The sequence below is a fragment of the Symphalangus syndactylus genome, chromosome 17, assembly GCF_028878055.3.
Source record: "Symphalangus syndactylus isolate Jambi chromosome 17, NHGRI_mSymSyn1-v2.1_pri, whole genome shotgun sequence".
Lineage (NCBI taxonomy): Eukaryota > Metazoa > Chordata > Mammalia > Primates > Hylobatidae > Symphalangus > Symphalangus syndactylus.
Window position 1 is genome coordinate 88203044 of NC_072439.2, and position 19551 is coordinate 88222594.

Here is a 19551-nt window from a genome sequence, read left to right on the forward strand (position 1 = left end):
TTGATTTGCAGTCCAACAATGGGATATAGTGTTTTGTGACAACTCTGAAAACTGTAGCATGAAAAAATATCAAACTATTAAATGAAATAGCAGAATTTTCTCTCCTCTGTGATTGCAGCTACATAAAAATATACATTTAAAAACCCTGAAAATAAAAGCACAAAATGATCCTAATTAAGGTATTGGATGATTTTTTTCTTCTTTCAAAACGTCTTTTGTGTTGATCGTTATACTTTTAAAACAAAAAAACAAACAAAAAAAAGCAAAATAATGTCTGAATACTTGAATTTATACAGAGAATGACTTTCACATAGACCAAGAGGAAGACAGGTTACTGTGCAACCTATACAATCCCTTTCCCCTCTCTGGGCCTCAGTTTCCTGGCCTGCAGGTTGCACCAAAAGAGCTGCAAGGCCTCTTGCAGCCCCACACTCTGATTCCTGGCTCACATGACACTGCTTTTATGAGACAAGTTATGCAAATGTTATCCAATATGTTTCTCTTGGTGAGGAGTCAGGGCCAAGCAAGCTCTGAGACAAGCTGTCTCACCTCCTCACCTCCCGAGCACAACTCACCCACAGCTCTGCCCTCGCCTCCACCTACATCATGCCTTCCTGCATGCCAACTTCCCTCTGAGGTTCCCCTCGCCCACTTACAACCACAGCCTCCTTCCGGACCTCCCCTACACGATGAACAGTCTGCCAGTTAATATACATCAAGCTGCCACCATTGAACAGCTTGGAAAGCCCCATCTGCTCTCAGTAGCATTCCAGCTAGAAAGACCATCCACCACCCATGGCCAATGAAGAAGGTCCTCCCCTGAGTGCCAGGCAGGGGGGCTCCTAACTCTGGGCCCCAAGTAGCTCAGCTTGGGGGAGCAAAGGACAGGAGCACTGTTTACCCAGTTGGACTAAGGGCTCCACACTGTGCCTAATAGGAACCTCCTTCTCACAGGTGGCACCTTTGTGAATCAGGGTCTGTCCTGAGCCACCCTCCCCTGGAGAGATCTGAGCACTGAGAACCACACAGCCTGGGACACCAGCACAGGGTTTGAAAAACTCCAATCCCAGCCAGCTACGGTGGCTCATGCCTGTAATCCCTGCACTTTGGGAGGCTGAGGTGGGTGGATCACAAGGTCAGAAGTTCGAAACAGCCTGGCCAGCATGGTGAAACCCCATCTCTACTAAAAGTACAAAAATTAGCCGGGCATGGCGTTGGGCACCTATAATCCCAGCTACTCAGGAGGCTGAGGCAGGGGAATTGTTTGAACCTGGGAGCCGGAGGTTGCAGTGAGCCGAGATCGCACCACTGCACTCCAGCCTGGATGGCCGAGTGAGATTCTGTCTCAAAAAAATAGGAAAAACGTCATTCCCATGTGTGTCCTGGTTGCTTGTCCCTTTCAAAGCACTGCACACTAACTGCTACCACCCATTGCTCTTTGTGTGCTGGGAGCTGCTTCAGACTTACTATCCCATTGAATGTTTTCAATAACCGAAATGGTAGGTACTATTATTTATAACCATGTTTTCAGATAAGGAAATTGAAGCTTAGACAAGTTAAATAATTTCCCTCAAACACACAGCTAAGTGGTAGGACAATGTGAAGTATTGGTTCTGAATTCAACCTGCTTGGATTTGAAGTCTGGCTCTGTCACTTACAAAGTGTGTGATTTTGAGTGAATTATTAATCTCTCTGAACATTAGCTTGCTCTTCTATTAAGTGAAGGTATTTATTTCTATTTGTCAGGATGGAAGTGTAAGGATTAAATGACATAATCCATGTGAAATGCTTGGTACAGAATGTGAGTTCAATAAATGCAAACTATGGTTTTAGCCAGATGCATATCCCTCTTCCAGGCACTCAAAAATGACTTTCTGTAAGTGTTGACTTCATCTGGATGTGCCCCTTCACATGGGCTTCTGGCGTGCTGGGCTCCAGATATCACCATTTGTCTTCAAAAGTCCAGGCTTGAAGAAAGGGAATGACCAAACGCATGCACTAAATGCATCTCATTTTAGAGACCACCAGCCCCGTGGACTTCCACTTCCAGATATATTACTTCCTTTTGTATTATTAGAAACTTGGTTGCCCCACACCAGCAGGGTGAGGTGGAATGAGGGAACAGATAGAATATTTGTAAGAGATGAAATGAGATCACCTACCTAGAGACACACCCCAGAGGAGAGTACGATAGTTCCAGAGCTTTGTGGATCAAATAGGCACTCTTTAATCCCTTCTGACACCTCCTTCTCCCCATGCTACCCAGTCCCTTGCTTCAGTCAAACAGAGAAGGGAAACATTTTTTGCACAGCCAAAACAAAGCCACTCAGGATGTAAATAAAATAGTCTGAACACCCAGTTGATCCCTCTGCCTTTGAGACTGGAATCATCTGGAGGGTGGATAAACACTTTCCCTGCTCCAGCACTCAGGGAGAAATAAGGGAGCAATAGATTGCAGCAATGGCTGCTGGGAGTGTTCCAAACTCTGTGAACAACATGGAGACTGCTCAGTAGATTATGGAGGGGTAAGGGCTGAAGTGTGTGTGTATGTGTGTGTGAGAGAGAGTGTGTGTGTTTGTGTGTGTGATGTTAGTGATGTTAATGGTTTCAGAATCCAGGCCACTGATAAACCAATTGAGGTGTGGGTGACAAGCAGAAGCGCCCCAGAGGTGTACTGCCCATCACATCCTTCTCCAGGGCACTGCTTGCTGAGTTCATGTCTTTGTCACTCAGCACTGCTGTGCCCACAGTCTGTGGCTTCTTGGAGATTGTCTTTGTCTGTGTGGTCCTTGCCTGTGTGGGCAGCCCTGGGGGACGGCTGAGGTAACTCTTACCAGTAACTTTGACTCCAGAGTCCCCGGGGCCTGGGCTTCTGGGAAAACAAGGCTGTGTGAGTGTGAAACTCAAACTGAAAGGACTTTCTTCTTTTTTGGTTGCATAGCACTCTGAACAAAACTCACTGGCTTGTGACGAGCAGGTGCTGTGCAAAGGGAGGCATACCTCCTGCTCCTATTCCTTCTTCTGGTGAAAGGCCACGCCCCCTCACTTGGCTCTCTGGGACGTTTCTTCTGTCAGGAGGCCTCTGCAGCCGGAATGTTCCTCGCTCTTTGAGGTCAGGCATCTTTTCCCTTCCTTTTCCTTTGGAAATCTGTGGTCCTCCCTTTGCTGTGACAAATTGCACTGTGTGGCCAGTCAACTCCATTCTGCCTCCTGGGAAGGCTCACGTGGCCCGTCCTCCATGAGGGCCCAGGGCGAGCGCAGGAGTCCTCGACTTGCAATTCTGCCCTTTTCCATCCAGCCTTTGTCCAGCTCTCCGTTCTGTTCTCCCATCTGGTGTCCCCTCCAGCCCCTTAGCCCCTTTCCAGCACACCATGCTCCTGCTTGAGGACTGAAGAGGAAAGAAAGCCCATCTGGGGAGGCAATTAGGGAAAGAGAGAAACAGAGGCAGAGAGAAGTAGAGACAAAAGATGAAGAGAAGGCTGCTGCCTGGGTACTTTTGCTCCTCAAGGGCCTGATTCTGGAATTTCCCAAATCCAGCTGTAATCCCATTAGTTGAAGTTAACTTTTTTTTTTTTTTTTTTTTGACTGAGCCTTGCTGTGTCTCCAGGCTGGAGTGCAGTGGTGTGATCTTGGCTCACTGCAAGCTTCGCCTCATCATGGAGAATTCACCTCCTAGGTTCAAGCGATTCTCCTGCCTCAGCCTCCCGAGTAGCTGGGACTACAGGCGTGCGCCACCATGCACAGCTAATTTTTTGTATTTTTAGTAGAGACGGGGTTTCACCATGTTGGCCAGGATGGTCTCAATCTCTTGACCTCGTGATCCGCCATCCTCGGCTTCCCAAAGTGTTGGGATTACAGGCATGAGCCACCACGACCGGCGAGTTAACTAATTAAATTTCCTTTCTATTTGTCATCCTCCAAAGAGTCCTAATAAATATCTCAGGCCCCTTCACCCACCTTGCTAAGATTCTGTTGTGTGCACCTCCCCATTCTGAATGAAGTCTTCTCCAGGCAGAGTGAGCTGCTGCTGCCTCTCTTCCCACTGTGCTTTGTGCACAGTTCTGCTGTACATTATCCCATGTGTGGCTATGATCTAAGGAGTCATTTGCCCATTGATTTTCCCCATGCTTTTGTGGCAAGGACTGAGTTTCTTTCCTGACTAGGAGCCAGGTATCTTCAGCAGCCTAGCACAGTGCTTGGCATATCATAGGTGCTTTATTAGTGTTGGATGAATCCATCAGCCAATGAACCAACAAAGCAATAACATGTTAGTGCAGCAAAATGCAAACAAATTGTATAAAGCTGTCAAAAGTGCTTCTGGAAATTTTAATTGTAATTTAAGTTTTAAGCATGCTATTTTGTGCAAGATACATTAGACTAATAGGAATACAGCCCAGAAACACATTAAACAGGGCTTTAATCATTGTTGCTGTCTATTGAGAGGACTTTCCCATCTTCTTTCTCCTAGTAACAGACTCCATCCCACTGGACAAAAAGGTGAGCACGTGACCCTGTCCTGGCCAATAGGAGTGGTTGCCTGATGTGAAGGGCCAATTCCCCACAAAATGAAAAGATCAGCTTGCTGGAGGACAGAGCAGCACCCTGCCCACTGAAGCAGAGACAAGCAGAGATGCGAGACAGATGGAGAGTTGGGGGGAACCTTGTGCCCTCAAGCCGGTTCCTTTGGCTCCTCTGTCTACCCTAGGGCTGCCCTTGTGTCCACATTGGCTTGGAGAGCCCATGTAGTCTCTTTCTTGCTTAAGCCAGTTTAAGCTGGGTTTCATAAAGAATCCTAACTAATTCAGCATTAAATCTCCTGCTGGAATCTGGACCTGATTACCAAAGCTGTCCCAAAAAGAGATGGCTTTGTAATGCCAGCCCTTTGTTCCCACCTCTGTCTGATCAAGAGTTATTTGTGGACTTTGCCTTCCTTCTGGCTGCCACTGATGTCTGTGAGCCCAGTGACCCAAAAAAAACCTCTGGGCTAGGTTTAAACATGGCCTTTATTAATCTCCTAGATGTGTGAGAAAATGAAAAAAGCAAGATACAGTGTATAATCAGTAATGATTGATGTGCTGAAATAGGGTAGACATGGCCATAAAATGCATATACAAGCCTGTAAGAATGGCAGCACAACTTGAGTGCTTGAATGTAACTCCTGGAGGGCAGACATTCTCAACTTTTCCACTTACTGCTCTATCCCCAATGCCTCGAACAGGCACTCAATAAGTATTTATTGACTGAGTCCATGGAACCGAATAAAAGGAATATCCTTGAAGAAACACATGAGAAAATGGCGTTCCTGGGCACCTGTTAGGGGGCAGGTGGGATGAGGGGTAGAAGAGGGATGAGGAGACTGAGTACCATTCTATATTGTGTGCACTTCTTTAAATTTTTTTTTTTTTTTTTTGAGACAGAGTCTCGCTCTGTCACCTGGCGTGCAGTGGCATGATTTCTGCTCACTGCAACCTCCGCCTCCCGGGTTCCAGCGATTCTCATGCCTCAGCCTCCCAAGTAGCTGGGTTTATAGGTGTGTGCCACCACACCCAGCTAATTTTTGTATCTTTAGTAGAGACAGGGGTTTCACCATGTTGCCCAGGCTGGTCTTGAACTCCTGACCCCAGGTGATCCACCTGCCTCGGCCTTCTAAAGTGCTGGGATTACAGGCGTGAGCCACCGTTCCTGGCCTTGTGTGCATTTTCTATATAGGTATCCTACCTTAAAAAAAGAAAATAAAGCCGGGTGCGGTGGCTCATGACTGTAATCCCAGTACCTTGGGAGGCTGAGACGGGTGGATCATGAGGTCAGGAGTTCGGGACCAGCCTGACCAACATGGTGAAACCCCGTCTCTACTAAAAATACAAAAATTAGCCAGGCATAGTGGTGCGTGCCTGTAATCCCAGCAACTCGGGAGGCTGAGGCAGGAGAATCACTTGAACCCAGGAGGCGGAGGTTGCAGTGAGCCGAGATCATGCCACTGCACTCCAGCTTGGGTGACAGAGCGAGACTCTGTCAAAAGAAAAAGAAAGAAGAAAGAAAGAAAAGAAAGAAAGAAAGAAAGAAAGAGAAAGAAAGAAAGAAAGAAAGAAAGAGAAAGAAAGAGAGGAAAGAAAGAAAGAGAGGAAAGAAAGAAAGAGAGAAAGAAAGAGAGGAAAGAAAGAAAGAAAGAAAGAAAGAAAGAAAGAAAGAAAGAAAGAAAGAAAGAAAGAAGAAAGAAAGAAAGAAAGAAAGAAAGAAAGAAAGAAAGAAAGAAAGAAAGAAAGAAAGAAAGAAAAGAAAGAAAGGAAGGAAGAGAAGGAAAGGAAAAGCAGGACCCCTTGAGTCTAAAAATGGGTTGGAAAGAATCTGAAATCTGGTCAAGGGTATCTTCCTGGTACCGCACTCTTACAACAGAAGGGGAAGGGCTGGACACAGGACTAGTAGTACCTGCTCCCTCACCTTCAAAGGAGGGAAGTGAAGCCTTCCCTTTACACAGCATCCCTGCCAAACTAATCTGCTTCTGGTTGTAAATATGGCAAACCTGGAGTATTTTCTTTACATAAATAAATAAGGCTCCCACAAACAGCACAGCTCATTTGCTTTAAACGCTGGAGCAAAAGGTTTTCCTTCTGACAGCCTCTTGATACGCTGTCAACCTCATGGGATGTCATTTCTGCTTTTTATGTTTGCTGATTTCACTGACACCTTTTGAAAAAGATAGGCAGGCTAAGAAAGGAAAAGACCCTATGCATTTCATTTGGGCCAATTCTTTTACAATAAACATTCTTCTATTTCCAGAAATACTACCAAATGTCCAATTTCAGTGCCGCCTTCAAAATAATGGGTAGCATATGAAAAAGAGAGATTTTGTACTTTTTGCCAGGAATTTTACATAAAATATCTCATTTATATCCCATAATAACTTCAGGCAGGAGATGGGACCACCCCATTTTGTAGAAATGGGGGCTCAGAGAAGCGGGTGGACAGCAGGGATTCTCACCAGATCTGTCTCTAAAAAGCATACTCCTTCCACTCTGCCCCCCCACCTCCCTCCATTCGCATGGCACTTGCAGTTTACAAGGCAACTCATCTAAACTATCTAATTTAATCCTCACAACTCTAAAATCTAGGAATTATTTTAATTCTCATTTTACAGAAGGGGAAAATTGAGGCTCCGAGATAGGAGCACAGAGTCAGCATGACATAAGAGAGAGAGAGAACTGGTCTGTGCGGTGTTTGGGGGGCAAGGGTGGAGGGGGATAGACCTGTGTCCTACTCCTGGCTTTGCACTTTGAACTTTGTGGTCAGTCACGCATTCTCTCTAGCGGTTTCCTATCTCCAAGGCAGGTCAATGGACCAGATGGTCTCATGTGCCCAACAGCTCAAATAGTCAATGATCCTAGCAAACCTCTTGGTGTTCCTTGTAACCAGATTAGAACTTTAGTTACAAGGGGGAGCCCATGGAAACTTATGTATATAACCGGCTCCGGTGGGATATTTGCATTTGTTCCTATGCTGAAGTTAACATTTCTAAATTTCTACAGTTACAATGTCTTAATCATAATGACACTGCTTCTACAGTGCTAGTAAGATTCCTGTCGGATCCAAATTGCTAATAGCACCCTGGGGATTTTGCAACTCTTGCTATCATCCGCCTTTGGTGATTTTTTAAAAATCACATTTAAGTGTATTAAAATATCAGCTTTTTATTTAAAAAGACGGAGCTCGATGCCAGTATCTGTACAAATGCAGAAAATGAAACTCTGTCCACCAGAAATAAGCCAGCCACACGGGTACTAACTCTACCGAGCTGATGGAAACATCTGAAGAATACAGCTCTGCCTGGCTGCCCGCGGTGGTGGGGGGGTTCCCTTTGCTCGTGGGAGTTGTCAGCAGCATTGGCAGGCAAGTGTTGAATTAAAGCAGCAGCTGGAACCAGATGTAGGTGGAAGTGCATGACCCCATCTGTGGCACAAAACTGGAGAGAAAAGCAAAAGAGTCACACCTGGTAAGGCAGTGGGGGCAAAATGGGCAGAGCTTGTTTGAATCTGGGCTCTGTCACTTGTGACTTGTGATCCTGGGCCATTACTTCATCTCTCTGAGCTTACAGGATGTGTTAGGCTGTGTTCCACTAAAACCAGAAACAAGGATTTAGTAGAGGTAAGGTATTTGGGAGGTGACCCCAGGAAGCCCTGGTCAGAGAGTGGGAAAGTGAGACAGGAATGAGAAGAAAACCAATGAAAGTTTGTCATGGAGCAGGTGACCACTTTGTGGAGCTCAGCTCCACTGTGGATCTCTGGGAGACAGTGTGGTTCGAACATGCCTCAGGGTTGCCCCACCTGAGGGGTGAAGAAATGGGCATATTATCTTCCAACTTCCACCCATCATTGGTCAGGAATGATCCCAGCAGCATTAACTTCCCAGCATTTCTGGCCATCCCCATGCATTGGCTGAGAATTGCTGCAAAAATTGAGTGGGCTTATGAGTCTTGACAAAAGGAAACAATTAAGAAAGTAAAGAGACAACCCACAGAATGGGAGAATATTATTTGCAAACTACCCATCAGACAAGGGATTAATAACCAGAATATATAAGGAACTCAAACAATTCAATAGGAAAAAAAATCTGATAATCTGAATTTAAAGTGGGCGAATGATCTGAGTTCACATTTCAAAAGGCTCACCTAGCCTTGAGTCCAGAAACCAGCTTCTGTCAGCACAGTGAAGATGGGTGGGTGCATCCAAGTTTGTAACTTACAAAGAGTAATAACTATCATAGGAAATGAACCCTTATGACTAATAGCAGTCACATTACTTGAAAGCCAAGTCAGAATCAGAGGTTTGCCTGAGAAACATGGAGCAGGATGAGGGCTATTAGAGGACTCAAGTGTCTGACAGCCAGAAGAAGAGTCCACCAGCAGTAGGTGAGTGTCCTGCTTGCTCCTGCCCAAGGGACAGCAACATCTAAAGGCACTAGCCAAGGCTTCCTCTTTTGGGAACAACACCTGAACATACTCATCTACTCATCCAACCTTGGTCACCAGGACTCAACTTTTCTCATATTCTGTGGCTGGCCATGCCCCTCCTGTTTTTTGACTTGTTTCTGCATATAAGACATTTTTTGCTTCCAATCAGGATACAGTAAAACTGGAAGGATAGGGAGCCTATCTGTCTTATTAAGATGACTTTGAGGATCTCTGCTCTATCCTTGATAAGGATACTTGATAAATGTAGGTCTTCAAGAGGACTCTTCTTTCTTTAAATTCCCAATATATCAGTACTGGCAACAGTACACAAATAACCTGACACATAGTAAGTGCATCATAAATGCCCATTTAACAACAAACATCCACCCTGGTGATATGTGGGCAAAAGACACAGTCTTTGACCTCAAGGAGTTCACAATCTAAAGGAGATGAGAAACAACTACTGTGGATACTACAGACTGAGAAGCAGTGAAGCTGGAGTGTCACAGGAGCAATGAAGAGAGGTATGTTGTCAGAGAAGCCCCTGAGGGGACATCTAAGCTGTTAAAAATGATAAGGAGAAGACTTACAGAAAAAAAAAAAAATGTAGGGAGGGTTATTCCCAGTGGAAAACAGCATGACACCCTTGGAAAATTACCAGTGATTTACTGCAAGTATATTAGATTGGAGGTGGGAGTCAGGGTACTGGGGGAGTGGAGAGCTATGAACCTTTGTGCCAGGTGGAATTAAGGGGCCCCTCTGCAGGCCTTAGGCTTTCCCAAGCCCCTTCATCCAGCGGCGCTGCAGTCCCTTGCATTTGTCTGTTTTCATGCTGCTGATAATGACATACCCAAGACTGGGCAATTTACAAAAGAAAGAGGTTTAATTGGACTTACAGTTCCATGTGGCTGGGGAAGCCTCACAATCATGGCAGAAGGCAAGGAGGAGCAAGTTATGTCTTACATGGATGGCATCAAGCAAAGAAAGAGAGCTTGTGCAGGAAAACTCTCCCTTATAATAACCATCAGATCTCACGAGACTTACCATCACGAGAACAGCCTGGGAAAGACCCACCCCCATGATTCAATTACCTCCCACCGGCTCCCTCCCACAACACATGGGAATTCAAGATGAGATTTGGGTGGGGACACAGCCAAACCATATCACCCCTCATGCCTTGCTGGATGCCTCTGTGTACTGTGTCATGAAGTATGTATGTCATGGTCCAGGAAGTTGGGATTTTGTTTGGCAAACACTTGGAACCCAGAGGATTAGAAGGGTTTAAATTAAGAATTTGAACACTCATGACTGTGTTGTAGAAAGAATGCTCTGAAGACAGTGAGGTTCTTGATTTTTGAGGAGTGACAGAGAAGGCTGTGAGACCTGTGGGAGGACACGCCAAGGACATGTGCAGAGGCACAAGGCAGAGAGGCAGAGGATGGAGGATGGCTTTGAGAAATCCTCAGAGGGTGGATTGGACAGGATTTTCTAACCAGCTGGATATGACAGAAGAGAGGATAAGGACAGGATGATGGCTGGATCTTGAAGCTAAGAGAGAATGAGTCAGGAGACGTAGATTTGGAAGTCATATGTAGGATGAGAGGAAAGCTAAATCCATGAGAGAGTCAAGTGTGAAGAGGACCAAGAACAAAATATCAGGGAACCCTGATATATTCAAGACAGGAAGAATGTGCTGGAGTGGGGAGGAAGCTGAACAATGTCTTTCTTTTCTCTACCAAGTAGAAGGTGGAGGTATCTGGAGGCCAGGCCATGTGATGGGGGGGACTTGGGGAGAGTGAGGAGGAAGCAGCTGCTGTTGAGAGTGGGTGAGGAAGCTGACTGGGGACACAGAGGAGGACTGCCAAGCACGGGTTGTTTTCTCCTGCCCTGACAGCTGCTGTCAGTCAGGGGACCAGATGGAATAATGAGGTAAGATTCTCCCAGCACAGAAGCTACACCCTGGGAGCAAAGCAGGTACTTCTAGTAAAGAATTTATTCCTCTGAACCACCAGAGGGCCCCTGGTGCCTGATGGAGTAATTTGGTTACAGGAGTGTAGGAAGAAACCGCGAGATGTCCTCCCCAGTTACAACCAGGAACAGGTCCTCCCTAACATTTGCAGACCTGGAGCAAGAATACAAATGGAGGCCCACATACGCGATGTCTAAACATTTAGAATCTGTAAATTAAGCTATTTCCAGTGCCAGCCTGCATTCCTAGCTTGCAACCCAGAGGCTAAAGGAGCCAAGCCCTCCCCTAGGCCACCCCTGCTACCTGTGAACCTGGGAGTAGCTCAGATCTGCTGGGACAAGATGGGGCTAAAGCCGGACATGGATTCCAGGACTCCCAGCTGATGACCTTCTGAACCCAGGATAGAAACTAACACAATCAAGATCCCCAGGAAGCCAAGGCAGATAGGTTTCACTTGTCATTTTCTCAACTCAGGATTTCCAGGTATTTCTAAGCACCTGCCAAAACTCCATCACTGGAGTAGAGAGAGGGGAAGGAGCACAGTTATCTTGGGGAAACTAGCCTGGCTATACACCCACTTTGGGTGGTTTGAAGCAACTATAAACAATAGTAGCCTTTCTGGAAACAACTCAATGTCCTTTAACTAGTGAATGGTAAAACATAACGGGACCAGCCTGACCAACATGGAGAAACCCCGTCTCTACTAAAAATACAAAATTAGCCGGGCATGGTGATGCATGCCTGTAGTCTCAGCTACTCGGGAGGCTGAGGCAAGAGAATTGCTTGAACCCAAGAGGTGGAGGTTGCGGTGAGCCAAGATTGCACCATTGCACTCCAGCCTGGGCAACAACAGTGAAACTCCGTCTCAAAAAAAAAAAAAAAGAAAAGAAAAAACAATGGGATACATCCATACATACAGTAGAATGTCCACATGCAGTAGAATAATACTCTAATAAAAAAGAACAAACCACTATGCATGCAACAACACAGATGTATCTCAAGAGCATTATTCTAAATGAAAGAAGTTAGACACAGAAGTCTACATACTGCATGATTCCATTTACACGACATTAAAGGCAAGCTATGGGGAGAGGAAACAGATCAGTGATTCCACAGCAGGAAGTGAGGGGGCAGGGACAGAGATTAACTGCAAAAGGACATAGGGAGTTTAAATGGGTGATGAAAATGTCCTATGTTTTGATTGTGTTGGTAGTTAGCCGATTGTATGCATTTGTCAAAAGTCAGCAAACCAAACACTTAAAAAGGGTGAATTTTATAGTTTGCAAATGATACCTTAATAAAGCAAACCCCTCAAATAAGTAATTAGTAAGCAACTGATCAATCAGACCCTCTTTCTCTGATTTCCCAGAGAAGAGGCTGTGATTTTCTCCTTTCACCCACCTCCCTACTTGAGCATTCAGATCCGTATCCCCTAGTCTACAGAGTCTATTCCAGCCCATTGCCCTCTCCCATAATTTCCCTTCGCCCAACTGGTTACTAAACCAGACAGAGAGAGACAGAAAGATTTAGACAGGAAAGACAGCAAGTATTTTTTATTGTAGAGTTTGAGATATGTAGGAACCTCCCCAAGGCAAGGAAGGGCTCCTCTTCCCAGGGCCTAAGGACAGTGTGAAAATGTCACTGACTGAGAGAATCTGCTTTGATAAGTCTGGGCATAGGTCAACTTTTAACATCCTATGGATTTTTCTCTCATTTAACACACAGCTATTTGATAACAGACATTCTATGAACACTGAATTTTTGTTGAAATTTTGAGTGTACATTTTTAAAACAGTCCCATGGTCATTTAAAAGTGAATATTTTCCCCTAATCTACTGGTTGTGCAAATTTGAAATTTTTCCTCATTAGATTTGCTTAAAAGGAAAGGTACCTGAAGAGTATGCCCTGAACCTCCATTGTGCTCCGCAGATCTGCCAAATTCATCCTTCCACTATGGCAGGACCCAGACAGAAACCAGAGAAATGGAGGGCAGGAGGGCAAAAGATCAGCAAAACCATGGATAAATACATTTATTATTTTTTTAATCTAACTTTAAGTTCTGGGATACATATGCAGAACGTGCAGATTTATTACATAGCTATACATGTGCCATGGTGGTTTGCTGCACCCATCAACCTGTCATCTAGGTTTTAAGCCTCATATTCATTAGGTATTTATCCTAATGCTCTCCCTCCGCTTGCCCCCCACCCCACAACAGGCCCCAGTGTGTGATTTTCCCCTCCATGTGTTCATGTGTTCTCACTGTTCAACTGCCACTTATGAGTGAGAACAGGTGGTGTTTGGTTTTCTGTTTCTGTGTTAGTTTGCTGAGAATGATGGCTTCCAGCTGCATCTGTGTCCCTGCAAAGGACATGAACTCATCCTTTTTTATGGCTGCATAGTATTCCATGGTGTATATGTGCCACATTTTCTGGATAAATACATTTCTATTTGTCTTCCAGGTGCATACTCACAGACATTCACACTTTCCCCCAACTCTAGCACTCCACTTCCCACTTGTATTTCACTAACATTACTTGAAACCATAGGGCCCACTGAAAGCATGCCTTAGACTTGTGTGAGGAAAATGGCTTTCTTGAAATTGTCACATCACAGAGAAGACTTTTGGCATGAACCCCCATCACACCAACAGGCTAGTCTTAAATATGGGGGCCTAGAAAGTCTGTAATCCACCTGAAAGTCACAGAGCCTTTCCTGTGATTCAATTTATTCATGAGTAAGATGGGAATAATGAGAACTAGCTCCTGTTTCTCACATAACCATGGTGAGGGTCAAATGAGGTATCATATGTCAAAGAGCCTTACAAACTCTGAAATAGTATGTGCAAATACGAGCTGCTGCTAAGTTGTTGCAAGACACAGTGAGTGTGGCAGGTAAATGTGACTCCCTCACAACTGCTAGGACCTCTGGTCTTTAGGGAGGCCCCAAAAGCTTGTGAGTGGTTCTAATTTATAACTAACTTGCAGGTAACCCTCTTCCCCCTTCTTTCATCCTTTCTTCTCCCCCTGCTCACAGAAACAGTCTAAAGATTCATCTTTCTGTCCTGAGTGCTGGATCCTGGAGTACTAGCCTAGCCAGGGTCACCAGGTTCACTGTGAGCTCAAGCAAACCATCCAGTGTGTACCCAGAAATTGTGGAGGTCAGCACTACAGCCAGGCCCCACCATTGTTCTGGCCCCACGGTTCAATGGACAGGCTAATGTGGCCTGTTCAGCGGGGTGGGGGCATGAACAATAGGAATAAATCTCTGCCTGCTGTGTCCCAGAAGGCAAAGTGCTGGCAGTATTTCCCTGAAAGCTAATCAATTCCAGAACCACTCAACCAGGGTGCTGAGACTCACAAAGGGGCACACTGGTGCTGGGGAAACAGGACCAAAGTGAAAGGAAATGAGATCATTTAGCTGAGATAAGAGAAGACCAAGTGGGCAGCACAAGCCTGGCAGAAATAGAGTGAGGAGATTAACTTCCCCTTTCTGTGCAATCAGCTACCCGCCCTCAGCTGCACAGAGCTCTCTGGCTCTCCTGTACTCCCTACCACTACCTCCCCTCCCCTCCCCAACCTCCTCCCCTCCACTTACTCCCAGAAATGATCTCATAAAATCATTGATTATTAACGCAGAGAGGGGTTGGAGAAACAAACAGCCCTCTAGTTCCCAATCTGTTTACCACAAGGGACTCCTCTTAGGTCTCCTCCTTCCAGAGATTCCATATTTTAAAACAGCTGCCTTTATTCAGGACCTGCTCCTTTGGGTCATTCACCGGGCTAAGAATTTCCCTCTTATTATCTCATCTAATGCTGCGAAGTAGTTATAACTACCTGTATTTTACATATGAGAAATCTAAGACTAAGAGAAGTGTGTTTGCCCAAATCCTGCAACTAGAAAGTGGGAGAGGTAGAATTCGACCTAGGTCTGTACTGGTTTTAAAGCCCTGCATGCTTCCAGCATTTAATAAATAGCTCAGGTGCCCAGCAATTATACTTCTAGGTATATACCCAACAGAAATGAAAATACACGTCCACATAAAAACTTATACACAGTCCTGGCACAGTGGCTCATACCTGTAATCCCAGCACTTTGGAAGGCCAAGGCAGGAGGATTGCTTGAGGCCAGGATTTCAAGGCTGCAGGGTGCCATGATCACGCCACTGCACTCCAGCCTGGGCAAAAGAGTGGGACTCTGTCTCTGTTTAAAAAAAAAAAATCAAAATAGCCAAAAGGTGAAAACAGCACAAAAGTCTATCTACTGATAAATGGATAAACAAAATGTGGAATTTCCATACAATGGAATATTATTTGGTCACAAAAAGAAATGAAGCAACAACATAGGCCACAGTATCTGTGAATCTGGAAAACATTTTGCTAAGTGAAAGCAGCCAGTCACAAAAGACCATGTGTTTTATCATTTCATTTACATAAAAGGTCCAGAATAGGCAAATACATACATACAGAAAATAGATTCAGACATCTACAGAAAGTAGTTCTTCAGGACTGAGGGGCTGGGGAGATAGATAAGGTAGTGATCTCTAAAGGGTACTGGGTTTCTTTTTGAGGTGAGGAATATGTTTTAAAATTGCCTGTGGTCATGATTGCACAAACACAACGGTAAGGATACTAAAAACCACTGTATTATATGCTTTAAACAGGTGGATTTATGACATGTAAATCATATCTCAATAAAGTTATTTAAAAAGAAATAGCTCATTCTATGATAGACAAGTTAGTAGGTTCTGTCTTGAAAGTTGAGAAGCAGAAGTTGCATGGTACAGTGGAAAGAATGAGAGCTTTGGAACCAATGACCTCAGACAAGTTGTTTAGCCTCTTTGAGCCCCAGTTCCTCATCTGTAAACTGGGGTTAATAAGCCCCATCTCACTGTTTTTACAGTATATGGGGAAGCCCCAGCCTCTCCTGTTCTAAAATCGCCTGACTTTGAAGTTTGAGGCTTGAAGGAGAGGTAAAGGTGGGAGGTGTCTGTGGACAGAAATGTTTCCCTTGCTCTGAAGTCACGCCCATGAGGGATTCTCCTCTCCTGTGTGTGCCCAAAGTTGGTCACCCAAAGCTCAGTGATTAGCTGCCCTCTGTCTCCTGAGGAACCTCAGAAAAGAGAGACAAAAATAAGGGGGACTTGTGTGAACTCTAGGGACAATTCTACTGGCCGTGGAAATTGCTGGGAGCTAGAACCAAGGGAGAAGCTTATGGGCGAGCTAAGAAAAGGCTGAACTCCTATGATAACAAAAATATGGCTCTTTTTCAAGGTAGTAGGATGGGTTGGACCATTCTGATATATTTCTTCCCAATTATGAGGCATCTGCCAAAAATGCAGAAATGCTTTTCTGAAAACAACTGGGGGGTAGAAACAGGTATTTAAAAAGCTAGACAAGTTAAAACACACACACACACACACAAAACAACTGATAATAGTAGTACTTTAGTACTCAGAAACAACACTAATATGGCAACCATGGTGGTAAAGAACTGGTGACCCTCATTGTAACATAGATTCCGTACTTGCAAATTCACCCACTCCCTCCAACTTCATTGTAATCGTAAAATCACTAATCGTGGTGCTCTTGTGATCATTTATGTATGTGAGCAGAGCAGTGAAAAATTTCAGTCATCCAATGAGCATATTCCCAGGTCGAACAAATGCTCCCCCTTCTTGTTTCAGCTCCCATACTATAAACAAGTCTCCTTTCAGCCTATTTAGTGCCATGCTTTCTGCATTGCACTGTTCTTGGTTGGTAATTTCACTGTTGAAAACATCCCCAAATGTAGTGCTGAAGGGCTGTCTAGTGTTCCTAAGCATGAGAAGTCTGCGACATGCCTTACTGAGATACCTGTTAGATCATCTTTCTTCAGGCAACAGTGGTAGTGCTGCTGGTCCTGAGTTCCATGTTAATGAATCCACAACATACATTCAAGAGTCTTTAAACAGAAACACATATGAAAAAGTTTATGTATTGATCAGTTGACAAAAATGTGACCAGAGGCTTATAGGAACTTAACTTAGTATTTTATCTAAGAGCAATAATTCAATATTTGCAATTCAGTGTCTGAGGTATTTTTATGGAGTATAATTACAAAATATAATGAGAATTAACTGTATATGCTACATATTTTTCACATATTATCTCATTTTAATGCCCACAAATTAGGTGTTATGTTAGTTTCACAGAAAATTGAGGATATACATGTTAGATTGTGTGACTTAGAGCTAACACATGGAAGTGGCAGAATTTGAACCCATTTCTGTCTAACTACCCAAAGAGGAAGAGAACTCTTTAGCCCTTTGACTAGAGAGTTGGCTCTTAGGGAAAGGTAGCCAGTCATCCATATCAGGGCTGGGCCACAGGGAGAGCTGAGCTTAGTTAAGAACAGTATAAATCAGAGAAAAAAGATGAAAGAACTGAACATAATCCTCCAGCTGTAGTCTGCACTGGTCAAACTACATACAGCTATGACAGTGGGGAGAGTGAAATGACCATTAGCTCAAAGAGAGGCACCAGGATGGTGGGGAGTCTGGGAGCCCACACATCAAGAGAGAAAGGATGAAAGAAATAGGCATTGCTCAGTGTAGAAATGCCAGCATGGAAGCAAACTGGAGGCATCTTTAAATACCTAAAGAGCTATCCTGTGGATGAAAACTAGGATTGTAGGTTGAAAGCTTCAGGGATAAGATTATGGCTCAATCTAAGAAACAATTTCTGATATTCAGAGCTGTCCTACAAGCCAAGATTGGAAACTGGTGGTCCACAAGCCACATTCAGATGCAGATGTATTTTGTTGGTGTGCAGTGATTTAAAAAAAAAATGTATTTAAATGCCCTTCTATTGGGGAATGTGCTCATTTTCACAGCTTGCACCACTCTCTGCTCTTAGCCCCATGTCACTCCTGTGTAACTTGCCTTGTCCTTGAAGCAGGGTTGTCAAATTTAGCAAATAAAAATATAGAATACAGTTAAATTTGAATTTCAGACAAATGACAATTTCTTAGTATAAGTATGTTCCATGTAACATTTGGGACATACTTATACTATATTTATTTTTCTATCCCAATAGACAGTGAGCTCCATATATGGGATTATTCAGAGACTTGTCTTGGAGAAATCCTTGTGATGGAAATAGGGCTAAAATGGTTTAAGGGTGTCCTTGCTTTATTTTATTGAGGATCCCCATTTCAGAGCGATGAAACAATAAAAGGTAGGGGGAGATAACTGAATTATCAGGTGCTGTTCTAGGTGTGGGTGACAGGTAAGACACCAGCTTATTGTCCTAACAGCTGAATGTTCTACCAAAAGAGCTGGGACTGACTGATAGATAAGGATATAAAGTGTTTTTGACCTCTAATATCAATTGTTAGTCAAATTCCTTTTAAGCAGAAAGTTGATTGGTGTGTCTGCAGCTGGAGAAAATGATAGCAATCTCTTTCTGGACCAAGGCATGAACCAGGAGGCATGCAACACTCCAAAATAATAATCCTGCTTTTATCTGCCAAAAGCCATCTTCTACTTCTCTGAAACTGTGGTTAGTCATCCTGACACTTCTCGTTTTCCTATCCTGCTGCCAGAACTGCTTTTCTAGTTGAACAGACTGTGACCAACTCACCAAAGAACATGGCAAGCAGTTGATATGAGAAAAGAGACTGATACTAACTTACTTAACACAGCCTATTTCTTGGGCAAAAAATCAGTGGATCTCTGAGGTCACTTCTGGAAAATGTGCCTCTAAAACTAAGTGTAAGTAGTTCTTGGTCATCAGCTAGTTTTTTAGTGTCCTCCTGTTGGTTTCTGGGGAATTAGAATGTTCGTGTTGGATGAGACTCCAGAGAGCATTTGGCTCAACTCCCTTGTTTTGGAGGTAAGGAAAGGTAGCTTCATGGTATGGTGACAAGATCCAGAGCTGATGGCTGCAGTCAGCTCACAGGCCAGAGCTCTTTGCAGCTCAGCAAATGGCTTCCCATTCCTTCTCCATTTGTCATGTTTCCCTCCCTTACTTACACCCACTTTTTTCAGTCTCTCACTTGAAACAGACAAAATGACAAAAGGGAGGGGAAGATAACAACATGAATAAACATATTTTGGGGCGAGTATGCACTGTGCACAATGGAGTATACACAAAGGGAATTTAGAAATTCTCATTTGTCCTTTTGGGGAAGGCTCCTAGACGACAGGGGCTTTGCTATCTCATTTACAGATGGGTGCATTCTGCATATCCCCAGGTTCACTTGAATGCTCACTAAATACTCCTGGTCATACTGTTTGCTTCATCATTCTCCTCTTCAAGATTAAATAAAATCTCAGGGGCTAATCAAAGCAAGTAAAACTTGATAAAATTCCATTTCAACTATTATAATGTATGGACATTTTTAATATGTCCTTTCTTTAAACAAAAATAAAGTTAGGGTTGAGAAGTAACTAACATAGCAGTCTTTGGATCTTAAACAAGGACTTCAGATGGCTTATGGCTCCACCATTTTCAAATAATAACCCGGTTTTCACTGGTTGTTCTTGATAGATACTCTGTCCCCTCAATTGGAACATCAGAGGACCCTGTCTTTTCTACTTTTGAAATTTTTCAGGGGTTTCTACAGACACTATATACATAGATCTCCAGCCAATGTG

General features: G+C 44.1%; 1 long non-coding RNA gene across 1 annotated transcript in view; it reads right to left on the minus strand.

The window, feature by feature from the left end:
• LOC134732974 (uncharacterized) overlaps positions 1-9908 on the minus strand; it is a 64391-nt gene extending 54483 nt beyond the window's left edge. The window contains exon 1 of the long non-coding RNA XR_010116503.1: positions 9841-9908. This is a non-coding gene — a long non-coding RNA (uncharacterized lncRNA). The remainder of the gene's footprint in view (positions 1-9840) is intronic.
• Positions 9909-19551: the final 9643 nt, after the last annotated feature.